This window comes from Pristiophorus japonicus, chromosome 1 (assembly GCF_044704955.1).
Source record: "Pristiophorus japonicus isolate sPriJap1 chromosome 1, sPriJap1.hap1, whole genome shotgun sequence".
Taxonomy (NCBI): Eukaryota; Metazoa; Chordata; class Chondrichthyes; family Pristiophoridae; genus Pristiophorus; species Pristiophorus japonicus.
The window spans coordinates 226,866,160-226,876,403 of record NC_091977.1 but is presented as its reverse complement, the minus strand read 5'-3'; the positions used below and the strand labels follow the sequence as shown (position 1 = coordinate 226,876,403).

The window sequence follows — 10,244 nt, the reverse complement described above, 5'->3', positions numbered from 1 at the left end:
ACTGAGCCTATGTATATCCCTTTGTAGATTCTTCGTGTCCTCCTCACAACTTGTTTTCCCACCTATCTTTGTATCATCAGCAAATTTGGCTACGTTACACTCGGTCCCTTCATCCAAGTCATTAATATAAATTGTAAATAGTTGAGGCCCCAGCACTGATTCCTGTGGCACCCCACTAGTTACAATTTGCCAACCTGAAAATTATCCATTTATCCCGACTCTCTGTTTTTTGTTAGTTATACAATCCTCTATCCACACTAATATATTACCCCCAACCCCGTGAGCTCTTATCTTGTGCAGTAACCTTTTGTGTGGCACCTTATCGAATGCTTTCTGGAAATCCAAATACACGACATCAACTGGTTCCCCTTTATCCACTCTGCTCATTACATCCTATTAGTTTGCATTGTACTTTATCTCTAGTGATTGTTTTAAATTCTCCCCCCCGCCCCCGCACCAATGGCTCCTTGATTATCAATTATTGGGATGTTTTTAGTGTCCTTTACCATGAAGACTGATACAAAATTTTGTTCAAAGTCTCTGCCATTTTCCCTGTTTCCTATTATTAATTCTTCAGTCTCATCCTCTAAGGGACCAACGTTTACTTTAGCTACTCGCTTCCTTTTTATGGGCCCAAGTTTCGGGCCGTGCCTAGAACGGCGCAGCCCCGACCTGGACGCCCGTTTTTTGCGCCAGAAAGTGCGCCTAAAAAATACTTACCGATTATTCAACTCCCTGCAGGTCCTCTGGAGCTAGGCACAGCGCAGCACGAGCTGTCGGGGGCGGAGCCAGGTTCCTGCACTGAAAACAGTGCTGGGACCTCTGCACAGGCGGGCTTCAGTGGGCGCGCATGTGCAGTAGCTCCAGGCGCCCAAAACTGTGTGGGAGGGGCCCAAATCCTGCAGCCCCTAGCCCTGGCCGAATGGCCTCACTGGGGCTGTGTGGATCAGGCTGCACCTCCCGACCCGACCTCCCCCCCCACCCTAGACCCGAACTCCGCTCCCCCCCCCCCCCCCACCAGGACCTGACCCAACTCCCACTGTCCCCCCTCTGCTCCCGGACCCGACTCCCACTCCCCTGCCCCGCTCCCGGCCCGATTCCCGCTCACCCCCCCCGCCCCCGGACATGACCCGACACGACTCCCAGACCCGACCCGACCCCGGCCACCTACCTGTAAATCCGGTGCTGGGGGCGGGTCCCGTCCGAAGTCTTGGGCCCGGCCCATTCAGCCTCCCTCTCCTCTCTCCCCTCCCCCCTCTCTCCCTCCCTTCCTCTCCTGCCCCCCCTCCACCCCCCTTCCCCTCACTGTCAGAAACACAGACACTGACAGACAGAGAGTGAGAGAGACACACACAGACAGACAAAGAGATAGAGACACTGACAGAGACACACTGGGGGGCGTCCCAGCACGCTGTTGGAGGGCTCCCGGTGCTGCAGTCGGTAAGTAGAAAATGTTTTATTTATTGATTTTTTAATTTTTTATTAATTTTTTTGGATTGATTTATTGGTTGATTGATTGATGTATTTATCATTTATTTATTTGTAAAACTGAAGTGTTTAATGTTTGTAAACTTCCTTGCTACAGTTATACAGGGTATTGGTGAGGCCACACCTGGAATACTGCATGCAGTTTTGGTTTCCATATTTATGAAAGGATATACTTGCTTTGGAGGCAGTTCAGAGAAGGTTCAAGAGGTTGATTCCAGGGATGAGGGGGTTGACTTATGAGGAAAGGTTGAGTAGGTTGGGCCTCTACTCATTGGTATTCAGAAGAATGAGAGGTGATCTTATTGAAACGTATAAGATTATGAGGGAGCTTGACAAGGTGGATGCAGAGAGGATGTTTCCACTGATGGGGGAGACTAGAACTAGAGGGTATGATCTTAGAATAAAACAGAGATGAGGAGAAATTTCTTCTTTCAGAGGGTTGTAAATCTGTGGAATTCACTGCCTCAGAGAGCTATGAAAGCTGGGACATTGAATAAATTTAAGACAGAAAAAGACAGTTCCTTAAATGATAAGGGGATAAGGGGTTATGGGGAGCGGGCAAGGAAGTGGAGCTGAGTCCATGATCAGATCAGCCATGATATTAAATGGCGGAGCAGGCTCGATGGGTCATGTGGCCTGCTCCTGTTCCTATTTCTTATGTTCTTGTGACCCCTGGGTGTGGGATGGATTGACCCCTGGGGCGGGGTGGGGGGCGGTGGGATTGACCTCTGGGGGTGTGGGGTTGGGATTGACCCCTGGGGGGTCAGCTTCCCCTGTTAATGGGGATTGCACTGAGATCCCTGCGTTACCTTGAGCCCGGTCTCTCCTGTCTCCGGTGAGTCGGTGGGCCGGGCCAGGCCAACAGCCCAGTCCAGCCCCAGCTGGGGGTCAATCCCTTCCCCCGACCTCACGCCCAGCCGCCTCTCGCTGCGCCTGCGCAGTGAGCCCGGCCCGGGAGCGCCGGCCGCCGGCACCGCACGCGCGCTAGACTTTGCAGCGGCCGCGCGCAACGGGGCGACTTCCTGCTGGAGAAAGAACGTCAGTCACTCTGCAAATCAGTGTGTGTGTAAGTGCAAGAGGGAGAAACAGCAGGCAAAAGGGGGTTTAAATAATTGCAAGCAAACGCGCAAACTGCACACAATGCAATTGTATCCAGATCTTGAGGGGCTTTAGGAATCACAGGTATGTGGAAGCAAGATTGTATTCTCAGTTCCCCTTGATTTTTTTTTGCAGGATGCCTTTTTTCATTTGCAGAGTGGATTTGCGACAGATGCTAAAAGGTGGTGTGGAACCTGTAATGCAAAAAAAAACCTTGAATGCAAGTAAATACTGTTTAAAAATAACACCGCATGAAAGAAATAACATAATACACAATCCTAATGGTTTTTTTGCCCTAGATATGGTTATATATGTTTCTCTAGTGTTTTTCTTTTGATGAATTGTGCATTGACTGGAACATCCAAGAGGTAGTTAATCTTATTGTGAAGATGCTGTTCTCGCCGATCAGTTTATTGCTGCAGTAATGCTTTGTTGTGTTGATGTGGCATCTTCTTGAGGTTGCTTATGGTTGCAAGATGAAAGCTTCTTAAGATCGTGTGTGTGTGTGTTTCATTTGATGGTATGTTTGCTAATATATCATACAGATAAAAAACCTACCTTACATTGTTTTAACCCAAAGGGCGGTGATATCTTAGAGCAAGGTTTTACCCATAATCCCATCTATATCAACCTGTAACCTCCCCATCAATTCTCTGTCTTTCAAGATCAGGGTGGAGGGATTCTTTTATTCTTTAAAGGGGCAGAGGGTTAAAATATTTGGCTTGCAAATTGTAATTAGTTTAACTAACAGTAATTCAATAGCAACGACTCAATCAGTAATATAGAGGAAATCTAAAAACGTGTCTTTTTTTACAATGTAATAGCCAGTTAGGATTTCATTTTTACCATTTCTCATATTTCTGCACAGGTTAATGAATTTAATACTGTGTACTATTCAGATGAAGAGTGTGTATTTACATTCTGCAGCTTGTACTCTGCATCGTCAGTGTCCTGTTGAATTTTGTCGAAGTTTCTGAAAGATTTTTCATTCATCCAAGTTTTATTCATATTTTTGAGTTCTTTGCATCCGCCACTGATAACTTCAATGGGTTAGTAAAGTAAAAGATTTGGCTAAAAGTCTTAAGAAAAACCTATTCCATATTATATGAATTATATGATCCATGGCTATATATGATTGAAAAATCACTTTGGGGAACGTGATACAGGTCTTGGTGAGACCACAGCTGAAGTACTGTGTACAGTTTTGCTCTCTTTACCTTGGAGGGAGTGCAACGATGGTTCACTAGATTGGTTCCTGGGATGGGGGGGTATTGGCCTATGAGGAGAGATTGAGTAGACTAGGCCTATATTCCCTAGAGTTTAGAAGATTGAGAGGTGATATCATTGAAACATCTTAAAGGGCTTGACAGGGTTGATGCTGGGAGGATGACTGGGTTGTCTAGAGTAGGGGATCACAGTCTCAGAATAAGGGGTCGACCATTTAGGACTGAGATGAAGAGAAATGTCTTCACTCAGATGGTTGTGAATCTTTGGAATTCTCTACCTGGAAGGCTGTGAATGTTCAGTTGTGTAGTATATTCAAGACTAAGATCAATAGATTTTTGAATACTAAGGGAACCAAGGGATATGGTGATAGTGCGGGAAGGTGGAGTTGAGATAGAAGATCAGCCATGACCTTATTGAATGGTGGAGCAGGCTCGAAGGGCCGAATAGCCTACTCCTGCTCCTACTTCTTATGTCTTGTAACTGATCTGTGGGAGGAAAAGTATTGACTTACATTTTTCTACCTGGACAGGTGTGTCCATTTTTTGGTAATAACAGATTCCATTCATTCAGTGAATGCTTAATCTTCAGAAATGACTTCTTCCTGACCTACATACTGCCCTTCACGACATTATCTGCAGACGTAGGGTCAACTTGGAGATGTACGCTCACGACACCCAGCTCTACCTCTCCACCACCTGTCTTGACCCCTCCACACTCTCTGTGTTGTCAGGCTTTTTGTTCAACATCCACTCTTGGCTGAGTTGTAATTTCCCCCAGTTAAACATTGGGTAGACTGAAGCCTTCATCTTTGGCCCCCACCACGAACTCCGTCCCCTCGCCATTGATTCCATTCCCCTTCCCCAGTCAGTGCCTCAGGTTGAACCAGATCCGTTCACACCCTTGCTTTCTTATTTGGCCCTGAGCTGAGTTTCCAACCACATATCTTCTCCGTGACAAAGACTCCCCTACTTCCACCTCCAACTTCCACCTCCATTGCATTGTCTGTCTCCGCCCCTGCCTCAGCCCATCAGACACAACTACTCCAATGCTCTCCTGGCCAGCTTCATATTCTCCACCTTCTATACATGACAGCTCATCCAAATCTCTGCTCCCGTAACCTAACTTGCATCAAATTTCTCTCACCCATCTGCTCGCTGACCTATATTGGTTTACAGTCCTCCAATGCCTCAAATATAAAAATCTCATTCTTGTGTTTAAATCCCTTCATGCCCTTGCCCCCCCCCCCCTTCCCTCAACCTCTGTAATCACCTCCAGCCCTATAACCCTCTTGTGCCCAAGTCCTAACTTGCACCAAGTCCCATTTCCCCAGCACTCCTGTGCTCACTGACGACATTGGCTCCCGGTTAAGCAATGCCTCGATTTAAAAAAAAAAAAATTCTCATCCTTTTTTTCAAATCCCCCCCCCCCCCCCCACCATGATCTCGACCCTCCCTATCACTGTAAGCTGCTCCAGCCCTACAACCCTCTGCGATCTCTGCGCTCCTCCAATTCTGGCCTCTTGAGCATCCCTGATTTTAGTCGTTCCATCATTGGTGGCCGTGCCTTCAGTTGCCTCGGCCCCAAGCTCTGGCATACCCTCTAATCCTCTACCTCTCTCTTCTCCTTTAAGACACTCCTTAAAATCTACCTCTTTGACCAAATATCTCCTTATGCGGCTTAGTCTCAAACTGTGAAGTGCCTTGGGACATTTTATTATGTTAAAAATGCTATATAAATGCACATTGTTGAGAACTCAACATTTCTCCGATTCTACCCATTGCCCATTTCTCACACCCTTCATCCTACAATTAATGTCCGTGCCTTCAACTATCTGGACCCTATGCTCTGGAAATTCCTCCCTGAACTTCAATACCTCTCCCTGCTCCTTTATGAACATCCTTAAACTCTACCTTTTTGACCAAGCTTTTAGTCATCCCTCCTGAGATTTGACTATTCCAATGCAATCCTGTCCAGCCTCCCACCCTCCATAAACTTGAGCCCATCCAAAACTCTGCTGCCGTGTCCTGACTCGCAAAAAGTCCCGTTCACCAGCATTACTGTACTCGCTGGCCTACATTGGCAATGCCTTGAATTTAAAACTCTCATCCATGTGTTCAAATCACGCCATGGCCTCGCCCTTCCTTATCTCTGTAATCTCCTCTAGCCCTACAGCCCTCTGAGATCGTTGTACTCCTCCAATTCTGTCCTCTTGCTCATCCCTGATTTCCATCGCCCCACCATTGATGGCCGTGCCTTCAGCTGCCGAGGCCCTAAGCTTTGGAACACCCTCCCTAATCCTCTCCATCTCTCCTCCTTTAAGACACTCCTTAAAACCTACCACTTTGACCAAGCTTTTGGTCACCTGTCCTAATATCTCCTCATGTAGCTCGGTGTCAAATTTTATCTGATAATGTTCCAGTGAAGCACCTTGGGACGTTTTGCTACATTTAAATGCGCTATAGAAACATAGAAAATAGGTGCAGGAGTAGGCCATTTGGTCCTTCTAGCCTGCACCCACCATTCAATATGATCATGGCTGATCATGCAACTTCAGTACCCCATTCCTGCTTTCTCTCCATACCCTTTGATCCCTTTAGCCATAAGGGCCACATCTAACTCCCTTTTGAATATATTCAACGAACTGGCATCAACAACTCTCTGCGGCAGGGAATTCCACAGGTTCACAACTCTCTGAATGAAGAAGTTTCTCCTCATCTCGGTCCTAAATGGCCTACCCCTTATCCTAACTGTGTCCCCTGGTTCTGGACTTCCCCAACATCGGGAACATTCTTCCCGCATCTAACCTGTCCCGTCCCGTCAGAATCTTCTACGTTTCTATGAGATCCCCTCTCATTCTTCTAAACTCCAGTGTATAAAGGCCCAGTTGATCCAGTTTCTCCTCATATGTCAGTCCAGCCATCCCTGGAATCAGTCTGGTGAACTTTCACTGCACTCCCTCAATAGCAAGAACGTCCTTCCTCAGATTAGGAGACCAAAACTGAACACAATATTCCAGTTGAGGCCTCACCAAAACCCTGTACAATTGCAGTAAGACCTCCCTGCTCCTATACTCAAAATCCCCTAGCTATGAAGGCCAACATGCCATTTGCCGCCTTCATCGCCTGCTGTACCTGCATGCCACTTTCAATGACTGATGAACCATGACATCCAGGTCTCATTGCACCTCCCCTTTTCCTAATCTGCCACCATTCAGATAATCTGCCTTCATGTTTTTACATAAGAACATGAGAATTAGGAACAGGAGTAGGCCATCTAGCCCCTCGAGCCTGCTCCGCCATTCAACAAGATCATGGCTGATCTGGCCGTGGACTCAGCTCCATTTACCCGTCCGCTCCCCGTAACCCTTAATTCCCTTATTGGTTAAAAATCTATCTATCTGTGACTTGAATACATTCAATGAGCTAGCCTCAACTGCTTCCTTGGGCATAGAATTCCACAGATTCGCAACCCTCTGGGAGAAGAAATTCCTTCTCAACTCGGTTTTAAATTGGCTCCCCTGTATTTTGAGGCTGTGCCCCCTAGTTCTAGTCTCCCTAACTAGTGGAAACAACCTCTCTGCATCTATCTTGTCTATCCCTTTCATGATTTTAAATGTTTCTATAAGATCACCCCTCATCCTTCTGAACTCCAACGAGTAAAGACCCAGTCTACTCAATCTATCATCATAAGGTAAAACCCTCATCTCCGGAATCAGCCGAGTGAATCGTCTCTGTACCCCTCCAAAGCTAGTATATCCTTCCTTAAGTAAGGTGACCAAAATTGCACGTAGTACTCCAGGGGCGGCCTCACCAATACCCTATACAGTTGCAGAAGGACCTTCTTGCTTTTGTATTCCATCCCTCTCGCAATGAAGGCCAACATTCCATTTGCCTTCCTGATTACCTGCTGCACCTGCAAACTAACTTTTTGGATTCTAAAAGAGTTTCATGCACAAGGTCCCTCTGCACTGCAGCATGTTGTAATTTCTCCCCATTCAAATAATATTCCCTTTTACTGTTTTTTTTTCCCAAGGTGGATGACCTCACACTTTGCCACCAAAGTGGATAACCTCACATTTATCCACATTATACTGCAACTGCCTAACTTGTCCAAATCACCCTGCAGCCTCTTAGCATCCTCCTCACAGCTCACACCGGCACCCAGTTTAGTGTCATCTGCAAACTTGGAGATATTACACTCAATTCCTTCATCCAAATCATTAATGTATATTGTAAAGAGCTGTGGTCCCAGCACTGAGCCCTGCTGCACTCCACTAGTCACTGCCTCCCATTCCGAAAAGGACCCGTTTATCCTGACTCTCTGTTTCCTGTCTGCCAACCAATTCTCTATTCACGCCAGTAAATTACCCCCAATACCATGTGCTTTGATTTTGCACACCAATCTCTTATGTGGGACCTTGTCAGAGGCCTTTTGAAAGTCCAAATACACCACGTCCACTGATTCTCCCTTGTCCACTCTACTAGTTAATGCAAGTTGTTGTTCAGAAATCTTTGGGAAGGATGCTGTCATCGCATGTGGTAACTACATCACATTTTAGTCCCTTTTTCAAGTTGAATGCAAATGCTGATGGTACGAGTTAAAATTTACCAACAGGCAGATCATTTGAAAAGCTTTAAAATGATTTGGCTTTTGTATTATGAAAGGAATTCTTTTTACATATGATTACATAGTATATATGGCACATTCGACCCAACAGTCCATAACCGGCATTTATGCTCCACTCGAGCCTCCTCCCGTCTTTCTTCTTCTAACTCTATAACCCTCTATTCCCTTCGCCCTCATATGCTTGTCTAGCCTCCCCTTAAATGCATCTATACTATTCACTTCAATAACTCCCTATGGCAGCGAGTTCCACATTCCCACATTTTTGGTAAAGAAGTTTCTTCTGAATTCCCTATTTGATTTCTTGGTGACTATCTTGCATTGATGGCCTCTAGTTATGCTCTTCCCCACAAGTGGAAACATTCTCTCTGTATCCACTCTATAAAAACCTTTCATAATTTTAAAGACCTCTATTAGGTCACCCCTGAGCATTTTTTCAAGAGAAAAGAGACCCAGCCTATTCATGCTTTCCTAATATGTACACTCTCGCATTTTTGCTATCATCTTGTAAAGCTTCTCTGCACCCTCTCCAGTGCATCTATATCCTTTTTATAATATGGCGACCAGAACTATATGCAGTATAAGTGCGGTCTAACCAATGTTCGATATAGGTTGAGCATAACTTCCCTACTTTTCAATTCTATGGGCCCAAGTTTCGAGCCGTGCCTAGAACGGCGCAGTCCTGACCTGGACGCCTGTTTTTCGCGCCACAAAGTGCGCCTAAAAAAACCCTCCGTATTCTCCACCTACCTGCAGATCGTTTGTAGCCCGGCGCAGCGCAGCACGAGCTGTAGGGGGCGGAGCCAGGTCCCTGCGCTGAAAACAGTGCCGGGACCTCTGCACATGCGCTACAGTGGGCGCACAAGTGCAGTAGCTCCAGGCGCACGAAACTGTGTGGGAGGGGCAGAAGCACGCAGCCGCTAGCCCTGGCCCAATGGCCTCACTGGGGCTGCGTGAATAAGACTCCTCCCACGGCCAGCTCCTGTTTCCTCCCGACCCGACTCGACTCCCGCCCCCCGCCTCCAGACCGACCCAACTCCCGCTCGCCCCCCCCCCCGCCCTGGACCGGACCCGACTCCCGCTTCCCCCGCCCCCGGACTGGACCGGACCCAACTCCCGTTCCCCCCCCCGCCCCTGGACCGGACCCGACACCGACCCGACTCCTGTTTCCCCCCCCCATGCCCCCGGTCCAGACCCTACTCGACTCCCGCTCCCCCCCCCCGGACCCGACCCGACTCCCCCCCCAGCCCCTGGACTGGACCCGACTCCGACCCCGACCCGGCTCCCACTTTCCACCACCCCCTGCCCGCCCCCGGACTGGACCCGACCCGACTCCCGCTTCCCCCGCCTCCGGACCCGACACCGACACCCCCCCATCTCCTTGTTCCCCCCCCATCTCCTTGTTCCCCCCCCCATCTCCTTGTTCCCCCCCCCATCTCCTTGTTCCCCCCCCCATCTCCTTGTTTCCCCCCCCCCATCTCCTTGTTTCCCCCCCCCCATCTCCTTGTTTCCCCCCCCCCATCTCCTTGTTCCCCCCCCATCTCCTTGTTTCCCCCCCCCCATCTCCTTGTTCCCCCCCCCCCCCCCCATCTCCTTGTTCCCCCCCCCCCATCTCCTTGTTTCCCCCCCCCCCATCTCCTTGTTTCCCCCCCCCCCATCTCCTTGTTCCCCCCCCCCATCTCCTTGTTCCCCCCCCCCCCATCTCCTTGTTCCCCCCCCCCCCCATCTCCTTGTTCCCCCCCCCCCCATCTCCTTGTTCCCCCCCCCCCCATCTCCTTGTTCCCCCCCCCCCATCTCCTTGTTCCCCC

The 10,244-nt window shown here is 48.5% G+C and overlaps 1 protein-coding gene across 3 annotated transcripts in view; it reads left to right on the top strand.

The window, feature by feature from the left end:
• The first annotated feature begins 2,504 nt into the window (after positions 1-2,504).
• LOC139268710 (amyloid-beta A4 precursor protein-binding family A member 1-like) overlaps positions 2,505-10,244 on the top strand; it is a 206,645-nt gene continuing 198,905 nt past the window's right edge. For all 3 annotated transcript variants that reach the window (XM_070887334.1, XM_070887324.1, XM_070887303.1), the window contains exon 1: positions 2,505-2,670. The gene's annotated coding sequence lies outside the window, so the exon portion shown is untranslated. The remainder of the gene's footprint in view (positions 2,671-10,244) is intronic.